The following is an 18206-nucleotide window of genomic DNA, read 5'->3' as shown; positions in this document are numbered from 1 at the left end:
GTGTGCGGCCAGCATGCAGCCCACCGCCCCCCCCAGGGGATGGTCCAAAATGCGTAGAAGAATTACCCCGTTGTGGGATAAATAAAGTATCATGGAAGACAGAAAAAAAATCTTTAAATGGAAGTCCAGTATGAGTGAGTATTTATTTATTTACCAAAATTAAATCTAGACACTGACTGGTAAAAAGTATAGAAAACATCCACTGAAGAGATAATATTAAAATCAAATATACAAGTTATATTAGTTATAACCTCGGTGGTTACACAATATTGGAGCTGGTTCTCTCTGAGTTTATGCTTCATCTGGGTTCTTTTGGAAGCAGTTGATCAGTCCACCTAAGAGAACATGAAGGAACATAAAGCTGCAGCTCAGACAGGTGCTAAACCAAATAAAGATTTTAAAACCAATAAAAATGGAGCTTAGACTTCCTCCAGATATGGAAGTGGTGTAATGTGAAAACTGTGCTGGTTTCTTCATGTGTGACGCCCTCTGGTGAATACTAAGGAGTCTTTTATTGTTGTTGCAGGTTTTTTTACAGAGTTTGGTTCACAGCACAGCAGTACACAGCAGTCTTTTTCTGCAGCTGAGGTAATCTTCGCATAAAATTCCTGTTTGTCGTGTTTCACTGAAAACCTCAGTTTTATTTGAATTATTAATATTGAATTTTATTTAACCGTTGTGATGACCTTAGATGACCCCACCCTTACATTGACGTGTTCTCCCTACCATGACAAAGGTGGATAAAGGTGGAAAGATTTCATGTACTCCATGGACACCAGTGAGGTTCACAAATCATTCAAGAAAAAAAGTTCTTGTCTTGTGGGGTCCAGATGACCCAATTCCCAATGTTAAAGTGCCTAGGATAGCACAAGGGTTAATCAGAAACTGTGGAGATGAACTGGAGTTCTGTTGGTACCAGTAGAAATACTGAATAGAACCAGAATATTTGCAGGAGAGAGTGACAGTGTCTCCTTCCAAAGCCATCAGTTCATCTTTCAATGGTTTCAGTAAATCTTCAGAGGATCCTGGAAACAACAAAGATAGATTTCATCATGACATTTGGATTCTAATCTTTAATCTGACTTTTATCATCTCAAAGTAAATCAGTTCAAACATCTCCAGATGTTTCTCCTGTCCATCATCTCTTTTTCCATCTGCATCTTTTGATGACTTACCAGTTTGAAAGGAGACCATCATCATCCAGATGAGAAGCAGCAACATTCTTTTCACTGGTACTGGAATGAAGAACAGAGAGAACACAGCAGCTCTTCAGCTCCAACATGAAGCTTCATGTTCTGCTGTGAAGCTCCTCCTCCTCCTCCTGTGGTTTTTTTCTGTGGAGCAAAGCCAGAAACAAAAAGCTGATATGTGAAACATCTGTCAGAGGAAATCTGCTCAGGAATCTTCCTAAACTCTCTGGTTATAAACATTTCAAGTCCCGGCTGTGGGACCTGAACCAGAACATCAATGGTGGACCTCTGTGTGGAGTTCTGTTCTTGTATGCGTGGGTTTTTCTCCTGGGTCTCCGACTTCCTCCCACCGTCCAAAAACATGATTCTTAGGTAAAGTGTTCACTCCAAATTGTCCCCAGGTGTGAATGTGAGAGAGAATGGGTTTGTGATTGTGGCCCTGCGACAGACTGACGACCTGCCTTTGCCTGCAAGTGGCCGCGATAGGCTCCAGCAGCCCCGTGACCCCAAAAAAGAACAAACGGGTTAGAAGATCAATGAAGAGGAAGTGGATCCCTGTTTGACTTCCAGATTGAAGCTCATTTGAAATCAAAAGGGAGAAAAGCAAAAGCGGTGATTTTAAAGGTTTTAAAACTTTCACCATGAACTTTGGGTTCATGGCAGACAGACACAACAATTTAAACATGATTCTGACACAGAGATCATAATATCACAAGAACCAAAGTTCAAACTTGAAGCACAGATCAAACTGATACTTAAGATGCTGATTTTGACAAAGTTTGGTGATGAGGTTTTATAGAGTTATTATTTGTTCTTAGATGAACTGATTTTACAGTATCACTTTTGTCTGGAAGTGTGTCCAATATTTACTAGACATCGAAGAAGAAGAGAGAAAACCGTCTTTCAGACTCAAAGTTTCTTTTCTATCACTTTTGACATTCCCAAACATTAACTGTAGATGACAACTGGACAGAGTGAGGGTGATATCAAAATTAGAAAATGACTTGCTTCTGATTCCAATGAAATGACGACAGTTTAGTCACCAAATTTTTCAACATGTTGGAACCAGACGACAACAGTAAGCAGTGATTCAGAGCACAATGAGGAAAAAATAATGTCACTGGATAGGGGAAGCTAGGTGGGCGGGGCCAATGAGCTCTTTTACAGTTCAACCAATCAAAGAGTTTAGTGCTTCCACAACAGATCTGTAACCGAGCTTTACTGTGTTGTTTCTCTGTTTGTCATCAGTTCAATGATTCAACAATCAGAGCTTTCACAGTGTATTTTGCCCTCTAGTGGATGTTGTGGAGTATTGTGTTGTTGCAGGTTTTTGTACAGAGTTTTGTTGTTTCCTGTCACTGTGGGCCTCACAGCACAGTAGTACACAGCAGAGTCTGTCACTGCAGCAGAGGAGATTTGTACATGAAACTCCTGTTTTTGTTTGTCGTGTTTCACTGAGAACTTCTCTGTTTTTTCTGAAAAGTCCGCCATGATGAACTGTGGAGTTGAACTGAGCTTCTGCTGGTACCACTGAACATTATAGACAGAACCAGAATATTTGCAGGAGAGAGTGACAGTGTCTCCTTCCAAAGCCATCAGTTCATCTTTCAATGGTTTCAGTAAATCCTCAGAGGATCCTGGAAACAACAAAGATAGATTTTATCATGACATTTGGATTCTAATCTTTAATCTGACTTTTATCATCTCAAAGTAAATCAGTTCAAACATCTCCAGATGTTTCTCCTGTCCATCATCTCTTTTTCCATCTGCATCTTTTGATGACTTACCAGTTTGAAAGGAGACCATCATCATCCAGATGAGAAGCAGCAACATTCTTTTCACTGGTACTGGAATGAAGAACAGAGAGAACACAGCAGCTCTTCAGCTCCAACATGAAGCTTCATGTTCTGCTGTGAAGCTCCTCCTCTTCAGATGACAGATCATCCACTTATCAACTTTACTGAACTTTTGCAAGAGTTGGAAAAATTCTTTGTTTTTACTGCAAACTGAAGAACAAACCACAGCAGGAGGTGGAGGAGGTTCACAGCAGAACATGAGGCTTTATGTTGGAGCTGTGCTATGAAGGCATTTTCTGTTGATTCAAAAAGTTGGTTCAATCATTTTCTAATAAGTGGTGCTGTATTTTGAGTATTTCCTTTACAATAAAAATATACTACGATGTAAGGCAGTAACAAACTCTACCTCATGCTTGAATCTGTCATGGTGCCTCTGTCAGACTCCTCCCCTCTCTGCCTGGTTCCTGATGCGACTCAGCTGCGACCACTTACCTCATCACCTGCCTGTCTTCTTAAGGAGCCCCTGGACCAGTATTCATCGCCAGTCCGTTGCCCCTGATGGTGCATAGTATTGTTGTCATGTTCATAGCTCTCGTTATGAAGCCTTGGTCTAAGTCTCGCTCTCTACCTTGTTCCCAGGAGTCCATAAACACGAGTGGTCATCTGAGTCTTCTTCATCCACGGATCCAAGCCACAGCATTCCCTCCTGTCACGCCTAGAGCCTCTGCCGTAACTCTAGAGACACCACGAGCCTCTGCCGACCCACCAGTGACGCCACGGGCCACCGGACCGAACCATCCTCGCCGCGGGTTCCTCCAAGGATGTCAACTCCACCAAGAACAATCCACAAACCAAGAATCAATATTAAAACCTTCTTTCATTCCACCACATACTCACCTGTGTTTCTTCCGGGTTCCAGCGTCTGGGTCTATTCGTTACGCTCGTCATGACAGAATCCTTTGTAAATCGAGTTGATTGTGTGCCTTCAGCTTACCCTGCGTATGCTCATAATGTGATACATTATTTAGAAATGTTCTTACCACGTATACATTTTTTTAAATATTTCCTCACTTTCCATATTATAGTGTGGCGTTTCAAAGAATGTGAGGATGGCAGGTTGTTTTGCCAAAGTTTTGTTGAACCGTTCAACCAATCCTTTGCTCTGAAGCACCTCATCCTTTATCCGTATAGCCCCGAACTTTTCGAACAGTCCTTTGGTTTGGTTTTTGCCCAGCCTCCACCCACTGCAGCACAGGTTTCGGGTCAACGTCCTGTTCCTGTTGTGCTCTCCATTCAAGAGGGCTGACAAGTTGTGTTGCTCTGCAGATCAGGTCATCACGGTCGTCCACGGGGCCCAGCTCCTCAACGCAGAGCTCTGTTTCCCGGGCCTCCCTTTTTTCACAGTATCTGCACCCATGAGGGCCACAGGGCCGCCGGGACATGGCATCAGCGTTGGCATGGTGAGCTCCTGCTCTGTACTCCACTTTGAAGGTGTTAACTCCTCCAGCCAACGTGCAATCTGTCTTTCTTGCTCCTTGAAGGACATCAACCATTGAAGTGCTGAGTGGTCAGTATGATCAGTGAACGGTAGTCCACACAGGTAATATTTTAAGTGGCTAACTGCTGTCACAATGGTAAGGAGTTCTCAGCGTGTCGCGCAGTAGCGCCTCTTTGCTTTGTTGAAAGTACGACTGAAGTACGCCACCACTCTCTTCCCTTCTGGTCCAACTGCCCCCATCCCTACCTCGCTGGCATCTGTGTCTAGAATGAATGGGAGGTTGGGGTCCGGGGGATTAAGTACAGGAGACTCTGTCAAGGCTTTCTTTGAAGAGCCAAAGGTCTGCTCGCACTCTGGTGTCCCCGTAAAATCCCTGTCTTTTCTCTGTAGGCCGAAAAAAGGTGCAGCTATACAAGAGAAGCCACGCACAAATCGCTTGTAGTAGGAAGCCAGGCCAATGAAACTCTTCAGTTCTCTTAGATTGGTGGGGGTTGGCCAGTCTCTCACTGCTTACACTTTCTCCTTCAGTGTGCTGATGTCCTCTCCAACAATCCTGTGCCCCAGAAATTCAACCTCTCTCTTCATAAAGCAACATTTGTCAGGGTGGAGCTTCAGACCAGCTGCTGCTAATTTCCGTAGAACCCGCCGCAGAGACCCCAACGCTGTCTCAAAGGAGCTCCTGTGGACCAGAATGTCATCCAGATAGATTAAACATTCCTGCCGAGGGGTGTCGGCCAGCCCCTTCATCATTAAACGTTCAAAGGTGGCCGGAGCGTTGCACAGGCCAAACGGCAGAACTCGAAACTGCCAAAGCCCCGTGCCTGTGCAAAAAGCAGTCTTTGGACTGGCTTCAGGGCTGAGGGGCACCTGCCCAGTATGCACTCCGTAAGTCCAAGGAGGACAACCAGGAAGAACCGGACACCAAGTCCAAAGACTCATCAATGCGAGGCAATGGATATGAGTCCTTTCAAGTCACGCTGTTCAGTGGTCTGTAGTCCACACAGAACCTCATTTTTGAGCTCTTCTTTTTGTTAACCATCACGACTCCCGAGGCCCAGGGACTGTCAGAAGGCTCAATTGTGCCAGCCCTCAGCATCTCATCAATTGCATCATCAGCAGCTACTTGGTGTGCCAATGAGAGGCAGCGGGGGCGTGTCCTGATGGGCTGTGCATCACAAGTATTGATTTCATTTTGGACCAGGTGTGTCAAGCCAACTTCCTCTTCTGACAGTGCAAAAATGTGCTTGAATTCGAACAACACCTGCCACAGCTCCTCCTGCTGCCCAGGGTCTAAGTTATCACAGCTGCGTTCCTACAACTTTCTTATTTCAGTCAACCTGTCCAACTTGTCAACAGAAGGCTGTCTGGTTGAGGCAGGAGGCTGTGCAACCGTCGGGGGCTGGGGATGGTGAAAAAGCGGAAAGGTTTGAAGTGGGGGGGGTCTAATCGATAGTGTGCCCCTCTCACCCTAGCAGCAGGGAGTTGCAGTCTGGGTACCTGTATAGAATGCACCATTGAAACCGTGGGCCCCCCGGGAAAGGCCATCGTGTTATTTCCCAGATCCAGCACGCAGCTAGCAGCCCGCAGAAAGTCCAGTCCCAATATGCAGGGGTCCTTGACTGCTGCAACCCACACCTTAAAGTCCACAGAAAATTCCCCGATCCGTATGGCTACTGTCCCTTTCCCCAGCATAGGGGCGAGCTCACCAGTTACTGTCCGCAGTTTCACGATTATAGGTTTCAGCTGTGTTCCCGCAGGAACCAGGTCAGGTCTCAAAAGTGTAGCTGTGGAGCCACTGTCAATCAGAGCTATACAAGGGGTCTCGGCCAGAGCGGCAGGTATGTGACAAAAATCTCCTTTATGGATCCAGCCCACCACCCTCAATGACTTTGTGTCATCATCTGTCTTTGGCCACGGTGAAGCCCCGCTCAAGCTGTTCGGTTGGGTTTCAACCTGGGGGAGTGAGGCAGTGGGGGACACAGAGGTTGGGCCCTGTCTTTGTTCCATCTACACAGGCCCGGAGTCGTTTCCCTGAACACCAGCCCGTTTTGGGCACCGCACGCTGATATGGCCAGGTTGGCCGCACACCCAGCAAACGGGCGGGTCCCGGCAAGAGCGAGCACCAGTGCGTGGTGGTTGTATGGACACAGCTCGGATCAGTTTAGTTAATTAATCAGCCCATGCTGGCATTTCTTGGCTTGCGTCTGCGTGCACCGCAGTCTTTACAACTGGACCGCTGCCAGCGAAATTGTTCTCTGTTGCTGCTGCTCCTACCATCTCTCGTTCCAGGGCTAGCTCCAGAGCCTCCTGCAGGCTAGAGGGATGTGCCAGTTGTGTCTGAATCCGCAGCTCTCTGGGGCTTATGGCTCTGATTAACTGATCTCTGGCCAGTTCACTTTGCACATTAGCAGGCATGTAGACATATGCTCTCCTTGTTAGGGTTTCAATGTCATTGGCCAATAAACGGAACGTTATGTTTTAGTCTGTTCACCAATTCCAAACGAAGAACACTGGGTCTGCAACACTGTCCAAACCACCGCTGTAGAGCACTGACCAGAGCTTTATAATCCCCCCTTTCTGCAGGGGGCAGCAGCAGGCATGTTGCAATGCATAAGTTTCAATGCACGGCAAACACTACCAGACTATCGGCGAGGTGAGTCAGAACTCCAAGTTTCTCCGTTTTTCTTTGATTGTTTTTACTTCTGACACCAATGTGGCGTTTCAAAGAATGCAAACGCTGGTTTCACCATAAACTCCTCATTTATTTCGAACAGCTCTGTTACTGTCGGCTGTAACCAGGGTGACACCAGGGTCAGCCTCCCCCAATCACACAAAAAAACGAGAGCTTCCCTCTAGTCTTGCGGCTTTTCCTTTCTCCCGCCACGCTCACTGTTCTCCGTAACCAACAGAGCAATTTAGCATCTAAAAGAACATGAACAAAGGAACAGAACACGAGGATGCTACACTATGTAATCTATTCCACGTTTTTTTAGTGTTGAGATTTGACATAAAGCACTGAAGCACTGAGACAGAAGGTGAGGAAGGCAGCAGATCTGTAGTAATGGTGAATGTGAGCTCACTTAGGTTCTTTAGTGGTTGCTAATAAAGTTCAATTAGAGTAAATTATTTTATGTTTTGTTTTGATTGATTTCAAAAATTAGGGATGTAAAATCTAATTTCAAATAATCCTCTGAATTTAACTTTCAATCAAAATGTGAAGTCATAAATAATTAAGGACTAAAAGGCTTCCTTTAAGCTTTAACATTTTAAAAAAGTTTTAAAATTCCTGAAACTAAAAGAAGATAAAGAGGCAAAATCACAGATTATTGTCAAGAAGGAGAAGTATGTGGACTTCTTGGGACACCTTGATATTAGGGGTGTAAGGATTGATCGATGAATTGATTTTTCCAATCAGATTGATCTGTCTTTTCTCCAGAATGTCGACCCGATTATGATGTTGCTTGTTTTGAGCTCGGAGTCTTCTGAACTCTTTCACAAGCTCAATGAAAGGATCCAACGTGGATGTCATTGAGTAGTTTTTCAAGGTTATCGTAGTCACCTGTTGCTTGGTTTTTCATTGCGGGCCATGGTCAGCTCTCTTTTTTTTTTGGTAAAGATCAACTTTTAAGTCACTTGAAGATCGTTGTGCGAGCTGCTGAGAGCCACACTTGTCCCTGTCGTAGCCACGGTTCCCATCTGTGCTGTACGTCTGTGAATCACTGAGGCATTTTATGTTTGTGTCTACTTTGTTCTCAGAATTATTAAATAAACTTGAGGTGTTTTATTATAAATAGAGATCATATGACTGTACTATTTTGAACAAATTTTTTTCAGGTTTAAGCTTTATCCTTTGGAGGGATTAAATTGACAACGGGAAACCAATCAAAGTTGTTGTTCTTTAGTCATAATTTGACTAACCTGGTTTAGTTGGGTATAGATTTTCTTTTATGTTGCCTCTTAACTAACTCTTAAAGTCCAAGGACGGAGATGAGGATTACAAAAACAGCTGAAAGAAGCACATCAGTACTACAAAAAATGTGCTAACTTAATGTGACTGAATGTTAAACACAGAGCTGAAGAATATGAGGGGCCGTATAAGACATTATTTATTCTGAACCATTCACATTCATACATTCTTGCTCTCACAGTCATATATACTCTCTTTCGCATACATATATTCTCTTACGCATCCATATATTCTCTCTCTCACATTCATACATTCTTGCTCTCACAGTCATATATACTCTCTTTCGCATACATATATTCTCACTTGCACATCCATATATTCTCTCTCTCGCATGCATATATATTCTCTTACGCATTCATATATTCTCACTTGCACATCCATATATTCTCTCTCTCGCATGCATATATATTACTTTACACATACATACATTCTCACTCTCATTGTCACTCTTAAAAAAGAATGTATGTATGTGAAAGACAAGTATATATGAACGTGTGAGGAAGAGTTTATATGTGTGTGTGAGAGAGGAGTATGCATGAAACGGAAGTGACTTTGCATGAAAAGGAAGGCACTTTGAATGAAAAGGAAGGCACTTTGAATGAAACGGAAGGCAGATGATTTCTCGTGCTCTGATTGGACGAGAGGCCGCCACCTCCCATTTTGAACACACTCTAAACCCTATCACTTGTACTGACTCATAACTATTAAGGTTACACAACTTAAATGTCATTTTGTAGTTGATTCAACTATAAAGTATTAAGCTCTATCAAGATTTTTTCAAATTTAACTTAACAGTGCTAAATAATTTAAAGCTTATTTGTATCTAGCACTCAAAAATTTTGAGATCCCTGAAGTAGCGTCATGACGTCATCACGTACTGGTGGGAGGGTCTTTCGTTTTCTCTACGTTAGCTCAGGTGGCCATGTTGGATTTGCCGAATGCGAGTATGCGACGTTTGAAATTGAAAGTCGAGCATTTTATTATTCTGCAAAGCGTTGCGATTTCGTCCCGCTTCAAGACGCCCCAACCTCGGTTTTTTTTTCATCCGCCTCATCGCTGATGGTGCCGTCTTGTCTTCAGCCCTGATTTAATTTGGTAAGTATCGTTCATGGTTTATTTTGAATGAATGCTTTAAAAATGCTCTTATACTACCGTAAATGTGGTTTACTGTTGTTTAAACATATGTGTGTTATGATTGTTTTAGAGATTAATGTGGAAATGTATACATGATTAGTTTGTCATAGCAGACGTATGGCGAGCCAAACCCAAAGGTAGATCCAGTTAACTTTAAAATTTTAGTAACGTCTCTACCAAAATGCATTTCTGCCCGTAAGTTACGACAGTGATGAGGTTTTTTTTTTTTCAGAGGTAGAAATGATCTGTTATGCTGCAATCACACTAAACATGATCCGCGTGTGAAATTCGCGTTGGAGGCCTCTGTCTGTGGCTAAAGTTTGCTGCTGGACATTTGTCCAAAAATGTCACTCAAAGCCTCTAACGGTTGTGTGGGAGGAGCTACCGCCAACAGTTTTAAGCCTGGTTGCTACATGGAAGCATTTGGTTTTGAATGCAGCTTTAAGCTTTTATAAATCACTGATCTCCGTTATAAAAAAAGTTTTTGTAAAAATAAATTAATCAACGTGCTCGTGTTGTGTTCAGGTACCGAACTACAGAGTGTTCAGTGTTTCACCTCCAGGTAGACGCCAAGGCCAGCCAGGTAACTTGTCCCAGTTATTTGTCTAGAGCTATTTTAAAAAAACAAAAAATGCAATAGGTTGTGTAGTGCAATAAATGTTTTTTGATCAGAATATAATTGAAACATTTTTTAACATTGAAAAATCTCTTTTGGACTTTTTCAGATACTGAACTTCAGAAAGTTCACCAGAAAGTCACCATTTCACCAGAAAAGAGGTGTCAGTGGGTGAGTTTTATACTTATTTAATATATTCATCCTGAACTATTACCATTATTAGATTTATACGGCAGCATGGAAACATTTATGCACATTTTAACTAGCCAAAGGTCTAAATAGAGCTGAAATTATTTACAATTTAACTAAACATATTTAGATTGCAGGCTGAAGGTGGCACAATGGAATGGAGGTGCAAGTTGTGTTCTGTTACTTTGGCACTATGCAGTACTACATATAATACTGCAGTACTACATAGCCAATATTCCAAAGTGTTTCCACTGCCATGTATGTGGAGACACTTTGGAATATTGTCATGTCTTTATGACAGTATATTACAATAATAAAATGATGTTGCATTAGCACCATTCCATCATTTGAAACCATGAAAACTCATCTGTCAAGATCTTAAACGGATTTATGTAGAGTAGATGCAGTCAGAGGAAATTGTGCAGTTTTTACATGTTTGTGTAACTTAAAGCTGCCCTTTTCTGAGACTAAGTCCACCAAAACAGACAGGAACTGGCCAGCTTGGTTAAGATTTATGACCTCCAGGTGAATTTCTAATGTGCATAATTCAAAAACGGATAACAGCTGTAAGAAGCCAAGGTGTAACTTGCCTTAAAAATGACTTTGGGTCTTTGACCTGAAGTGGATCATGACATAAACACTGTATTGTCCTCTTACTAGAAATAGACATCTAGAAAAGGTATCATTTTATTATTTCTTAAAGTTCCTTAAGTAAATATTGGAAGTGTTTGCTCTGCATTTGCTTCAATGGTAATGGATATTTCTTTTTATTCTTTTAGGACCAGCGTGACGTGAACATGAGACGGGCCATGGTCCTCCTTGCACTTCCTGTTTATCTGCATGAAGATGCCTCCAACTTCTTCAAGACCTGTACAGTAAGTGCAAACGACTCCCTGTCAATGGTTTTCACTAATCCTTTAATATTGATTGAGATTTTATTGAGTGACATAATAAATAGGGCAATAGTTTGTAGTTTGTAAACTGAGTGATATTTTTAAATGGTTTTAAAAATGAGACGGAAGATGAAAGGCGAACATCAGGGACTCCTGATTGGAAGGAGTGGGAACCTTTTCGTTTACCTTTTCTGCTCCTGATCCATCATTATTTGAATAAAGAAAAATGAAGGTTTAGTCTTAAATTATTTTATAAATGTCCTCCTTCAGAAAAATGCTAAAGAACTTTTTAAAAACACAATTTTAATTGGAGTTGGTCCTTAAAACATCATAGCCAGTTGATTAAAAGCTAACAGAATGTTAGCATGAAAAGATTCCTATTGACAGGTGGCAGGAATGTCAGTTTTGGACATTAGTGTGATGAATATCTTTGAGGGTCTGAACTCATCTGTGTTTTTTGTTTTGTATTTTCCAGAATACCAGACCTCACAGACACTTCTGTGGGTATCTTCTCAGTTGTCGTGGTGATGCTCCTGATGCTGCCGTCAGTGGTCCCACACATCTGGCTGACTAATCTCTTCTAACTCTTCGGGGACATCTATGCTCTGGACCTACAGCACCCCAAAAAACTTGAAGTTGCCTTCATATTTATTCAGAATGCTGTCTTGAGCCTTGAGGACAGCAAACCACTGAAAGGACATTTATTGACGCTGAAGAATGTTTCGTTGAGTGAGTCTTCCAGAATGGACTATTTGTTGGTTTAAGTGTTATGTAACTAATGTGTTTTGTTGTGATCATTTGCTTTTTCTGCCGTAAAATACAAAACCAACTCTTTTTGTCAATATGTTGTGTGGCACTCTTATAATGCAGTTTTATTGCACTTATTGTTTCTTCATCCTCTTGATATTTGTGCTTTTTTTTGAAAGAGCAATTAAAAAAAGTGTATTAAGCAATCATTGTTGTGTGGCCTTCACGTTTGTTGGTTTTTATCAATGTTAGCCTTTAAAATGTAGTGGGGCAGTATCAATATCTCTGTTTAGAATACATTTTAAGCTGAAGAATTTTAAATATTTTCAATGCTACACATTTAATGAGTTAAAGAATTTATAAAGCATTTGAGTGAATTTTACATATTTTATGAGTTGAGTAATATAAAAATATAGTTAGTTAAAGCGTTTTTTAGTTGGAAAATATTAAAAACTTTAAGTAAATAATCTCTCTTTCATAAGTTGAGGAATCTTAATATTTTTTATATGAAATAATACAAATGTAAGCCAACTGACAATATGAATTTTAATAAATGTTAACTTAAAAGTTTTAATAATATAACTTAACTGTTGCGTAATCTGTTACAAAATAATTTTTAAATTCAGTCAACTCGCTAGGGATTACAGTGCAGACGCTAACATGAACAAGCAAGAAATCCCAAATTAACAGACTTGTGGTGTGGAAAGGTATGTTTTTCAGCTAGCAGGAATAATCAAAGTATCCGTTCTCTGTTTCAAAATGAGATTGCCACAAAACCGTATGTTATCTCATACTGGAACAGCTTTGGATGTAGAATTCAGTGGGAAAAGGTTTGGACCCTGCCACAAAAGTATTTCATCACCAATAAAATCAGAGAAATTTCTTTCAAAATTCTTCACAAATTTTATCCAGTGAAACATTTCTTTACTAAGTTTAAAAAAGATCTGGACATAAACTGTTCATTCTGTCATTCCTCACCAGAAACTGTGCCTCATCTTTTTTGGTTTTGCTCTTTCACTCAACTATTTTGGAAAGATGTGATACATTTTATAAGAACTCATCTATGTGAAGATTATAGATTATTTTACGAGCATATTATTTTTGGATATTTTACACAAGAAAGACTTAATGCAGAAAAAATATATGTAGTTAATTTACTTATAATTATGGCTAAATACTTTATACACAAGTGTAAATATGCCAACAAAAAAACCGTGTTTTATGTTTTTCAGAAAGAAATGGTTTTGTATGTGAACAGTATTAAATCTTCCACTAACAAAAAAGCTGTCAGAACAGTTGAAACATGGTCTCTCCTGAAACTTTAACAGATTCCTTTGCCTTATTATTTTTGTTTTCTTTTTGCATAACCTGTTTTACATGGTTATCATTATGTTTTTTTGTTCATTCTCATGGCGAACGTGAAGATTGTATTTTGCACACAGTGGAGTTTTGTGTTTGGTATTTTGTATGTGCAAGATATTGTTAATAAAGTTTATTTTTAAAAAAAAACGAACCGGCAAGAAGTAGCCACGGGGGTCCTGCAGCCATCGGAACCTTAACAAATATTTCATCTCCACCTCACCGTTGCCTTTTTTAAGAAATGACAGCTGGTTTTCCCACATTTATATGTAGTTATGGATCGAAAACAAGAGGAATTTGTTTTAATGTAAATGCGTGTTCCAGCGTCTACAGGAAGTGTCGCCCATAATTCACGCAAAGGCTCATGGGGGCTAGGAATAAGGTGGATACGGATTTTCTGTTTCGGTGGCACTTCTATTACCATTATTGGTATTTGAGACATTCCTTTGTGTCTCTAGAGATGCAGACAGATTTGTGACCACTTGAGGTGAAGATAAAATATTTCTTAAGGTTCCGATGGCCTTCTTATTGGTTCGTGTTAGCGTCTGTTCAAAATGGGAGGTGGCGGCCTCTCGTCCAATCAGAGCACGAGAAATCATCTGCCTTCCTTTTCATGCAAAGTCACTTCCGTTTCATGCATACTCCTCTCTCACACTCACATATAAACTCTTCCTCACACGTTCATATATACTTGTCTTTCACATACATACATTCTTTTTTAAGAGTGACAATGAGAGTGAGAATGTATGTATGTGTAAAGTAATATATATGCATGCGAGAGAGAGAATATATGGATGTGCAAGTGAGAATATATGCATGCGAAAGAGAGTATATATGACTGTGAGACCAAGAATGTATGAATGTGAGAGAGAGAATATATGGATGCGTAAGAGAATATATGTATGCGAAAGAGAGTATATATGACTGTGAGAGCAAGAATGTATGAATGTGAGAGAGAGAATATATGGATGCGTAAGAGAATATATGTATGCGAAAGAGAGTATATATGACTGTGAGAGCAAGAATGTATGAATGTGAATGGTTCAGAATAAATAATGTCTTATACGGCCCCTCATAGAAGAAGAGCCGCGCCCACTTCACTATGTCTCCCTCTGGTGGAATATAGAAGCTGTATTTACCAGTAGGCAAGATTCCAGAATGGATTGGCGTCCTGTGACTCTTTCATCCCTCTTTTGTGGCTTCTTTAGCACAATAAAGTCTGGTGGTTTTAAATTTGTGTTTTATATAAGTTTCAGTGATAAGAGGTTTAAAGGCCTATGTAATGCAAAGAAACTTTTTTGAGCTTTTAAATGTAGTATAATGTTAATTTCTCACAAAAAATAAAAGCACTTTCTCTCTAAATTTCTACAATTTCTACAATCAAAAGTGATGAAGAGGCCAGACCCGTGAGTAAATCTTATTATGCAAACTTATGCAGTATAAACACATATTGCACTAGCTAATGCTTTATTTTCACCTTGCGTATAAATGCTTTTGTATTATTTTGTCAAGTGTATTACTGTGTGGAAGGGGCATTTTTTTGCTCTGTTACAACACAATAACCACAACTACTCTATGTGTTGTCTGGTATAAATCAACTTCTGCGCAATATCCTGCTATGATCATACATTACATACAGTAACTTCCTTCAGACGTCTTTGGGGTCACTGTAGTACCACCTGCACTACAAATTCCAGATCAGACAAGAGTGTAAGGTTCCACAACGTGTACAGCCGACTTTGCGAAAGTTCAGTTGTTTATTTATATGGGCAAAACGCAGACACACTGCTGAAGCCAGCTTTAGATTGACGTTAAATGGGCTAAACCGGGGGTCGGCAACCCGGGGCTCAGGAGCCGCATGCAGCTCTTTAGCGCTGCCCTAGTGGCTCCCTGGAGCAGTTTCAAAAATGTTTGAAAATGTAAAAAGATGGGGGAGAGAAATGTATTTTTTGTTTTAATACGGCTTCTGTAGGAGGAAAAACAAGACACAAAAAAAATTAAAGCCGCAAGCGGCGTTGTATGGCCCGCAGACGCAACCCGCCTTCCACGCCCAACTCTACGCACCACCGCTGCCCTCACAGCCCGCAAATTAAAAGCTAGTCAAGGCTGGATTTGCTAATTATGCTAACAATGCTAACTATGCTAAAGTGGCTAAAAGTGCTAGCATTGCGATCAGCATCATCAACTGACTCAGAAAAACACATTACCTAAAATGCTAATTATGCTAACTATGCTAGCTATGCTAATGTGGCTAAAAGTGCTAGCATAGCAATCAGCATCATCAACTGACTGAGAAAAACACATTATCTAAAATGCTAATTATGCTAACTATGCTAGCTATGCTAATGTGGCTGAAAGTGCTAGCATTGTGATCAGCATCATCAATTGACTCAGAAAATACATTACCTAAAATGCTAATTATGCTAACTATGCTAGCTATGCTAATGTGGCTAAAAGTGCTAGCATAGCAATCATTATCATCAATTGACTCAGAAAAACACATTAGCTAAAATGCTAATTATGCTAACTATGCTAGTTATGCTAACATAGCTAAAAGTGCTAGCATAGCGATCTGCATCATCAACTGACTCAGAAAAACACATTCCTCCATTGGTGAGAGCTATGTGTCATAAGTTGATAAAAAACCCACTTTTTCCAAAATGGCGGCTTTTCTGTTGATTTTATCTCCATAGCAACCATTTTATGTTTTGGTCCCCTCGGGATGACGAACAGATTGACGTCAGTTTCGGACAAATCGGTAAAAGTAAACTTTTTGTTGTCCTTAGCAACAGTGGTTTTATGCTAACCACGCCCACATTCCTTATATGTCCATATCCAGTGTTTTTCAATGTATTCAGTTTCAGGCATTAATGCATGCATTCAATTTTCACTGTATTGTATTGAAATGCATGGGAGTTATAACAGTGCGCCACTTTGCTAGCTTGCCACGCGCACGCCGTTCAAAATCTACAACTTCTAATTCCAACATTTTTTACACAGTAGCTTGCCATTGATGCCCAAAAAGTTTTGAGACGATCGAAGAAAATTCCAACGGCAAGTTTACGTTTGAATCTGGTGGTTAAGGTGTTTTTTATAGAAAATTCAAGATGGCCGCCTTTTCCCGAGGTCAAAGGTCGACGAAACTCCAGAGGTGATTGTAGACTTACGCTAGGGACATGCGCGTCAAATTTCGTGAAAATCGCTCGAAAAAAAGTTCATTTTTCCATATCGTGTAAAAACGCGAAAAACGCAAATTGGCAGATTTTGGCACAAAATGGCCGCCAAACCGTAGGTCGTGTCGCCATCATGTAATGATTCCAAAACTTTCTTTGGATATACCCGACAAAGTTATCTGGGTTTCGTTAGCCGATTCTTAAAAATAAAATCAGAAAAAATTTTTTTTTGCCGAGTCAGCACTTTTTTTTGCGACGGTTTTTTGTTTACCACGGCCACATTCCTTTATCGATTTTGTCGTATGTGACATTGTTTTGTTCAGTGTGGGCCAGGGTATCGCATATTTCAGTTTCAGGCTATTCCGATAAAATATGTGCGAGCTAGCTAAAATGGCGACGGTTGCGAATTCGCCACGCGCACGCGTTTCAAATTCTACAACTTCTAATTCCAACATTTTGTCCACAGTAGCTTGCCATTGATGCCCGAGAAGTTTCAAAAAGATCGATAAAAATCCCTAGGACGAGTTTTCGTTTGTATACGTTACTAAAGGTGCTTTTTTAAGAAAATTCAACATGGCTGCCCCTTCCCAAGGTCAAAGGTCAACGAAACTTCTTTGGTAGTTGTAGAATCAGGGTCTTGGCATGTGTGTGCAATTTCGTGACAATCGCTTAAACAAAAGTGTCATTTTCCCATATTGTCAAAAAACACGAAAATCGCCATTTCTCTGAGTTCGCCACAAAATGGCCGCCAAGCCGCAGGTCGTGTGGCCATCCCATAATAATTTCATAACTTCTTTGGGATATCTCCAACACGCCTGTTTTGGTTTCGTAACTGTATTTTGAAATATTTTTTTTTGGCCCCATAAGCGATTTTCGGCCCATTCATTTTTTTGACGGGATTGCTCGCCGTGATGTCATCATCGTGGGGGGGGTGACGTTTTCTTTGCCGAAAATTCATTTTCAATTTATCCTAGGTGTGTGCCAATTTTGGTGAGTTTTCGGGTATGTGGTGGGGGTCAAATTTTGGCTCAAAGTGGAAGAAAGAAAGAAGAAGAATAATTAAAGCCGCAAGCGGCGTTGTATGGCCCGCAGACGCAACCCGACTTCCACGCCCAACTCTACGCACCACCGCCCTCACCGCCCTCACCGCCCTCAGCCCCCACTTTTGATGAAGGCTAGTCAAAACTGCATATGCTAATTATGCTAACTATGCTAGCTATGCTAATGTGGCTAAAAGTGCTAGCATAGCGATCAGCATCATCAACTGACTCAGAAAAACACATTACCTAAAATGCTAATTATGGTAACTATGCTAGCTATGCTAATGTGGCTAAAAGTGCTAGCATTGTGATCAGCATCATTAACTGACTCAGAAAAACACATTATCTAAAATGCTAATTATGCTAACTATGCTAGCTATGCTAATGTTGCTAAAAGTGCTAGCATTGCGATCAGCATCATCAACTGACTCAGAAAAACACATTACTAAAAATGCTAATTATGCTAACTATGCTAGCTATGCTAATGTGGCTAAAAGTGCTAGCATTGCGATCAGCATCATCAACTGACTCAGAAAAACACATTGCCTAAAATGCTAATTATGCTAACTATGCTAGCTATGCTAATGTGGCTAAAAGTGCTAGC

General features: G+C 40.8%; 1 long non-coding RNA gene across 1 annotated transcript; it reads left to right on the top strand.

The window, feature by feature from the left end:
* Positions 1-9368: 9368 nt before the first annotated feature.
* On the top strand, positions 9369-11900 carry LOC144986736 (uncharacterized). Its single transcript, XR_013650592.1, has 5 exons — positions 9369-9546; positions 10111-10168; positions 10311-10372; positions 11170-11265; positions 11759-11900. It is a non-coding gene; the product is annotated as an uncharacterized LOC144986736 (long non-coding RNA).
* The last annotated feature ends 6306 nt before the right edge of the window (positions 11901-18206 follow it).

Source organism: Oryzias latipes, chromosome 17 (genome assembly GCF_053564925.1).
Source record: "Oryzias latipes strain Hd-rR chromosome 17, Olatipes_Hd-rR_3.1".
Taxonomy (NCBI): Eukaryota; Metazoa; Chordata; class Actinopteri; order Beloniformes; family Adrianichthyidae; genus Oryzias; species Oryzias latipes.
Note: the sequence above shows the minus strand (reverse complement) of the source record. Positions and strands in the feature narration are given on the sequence as shown.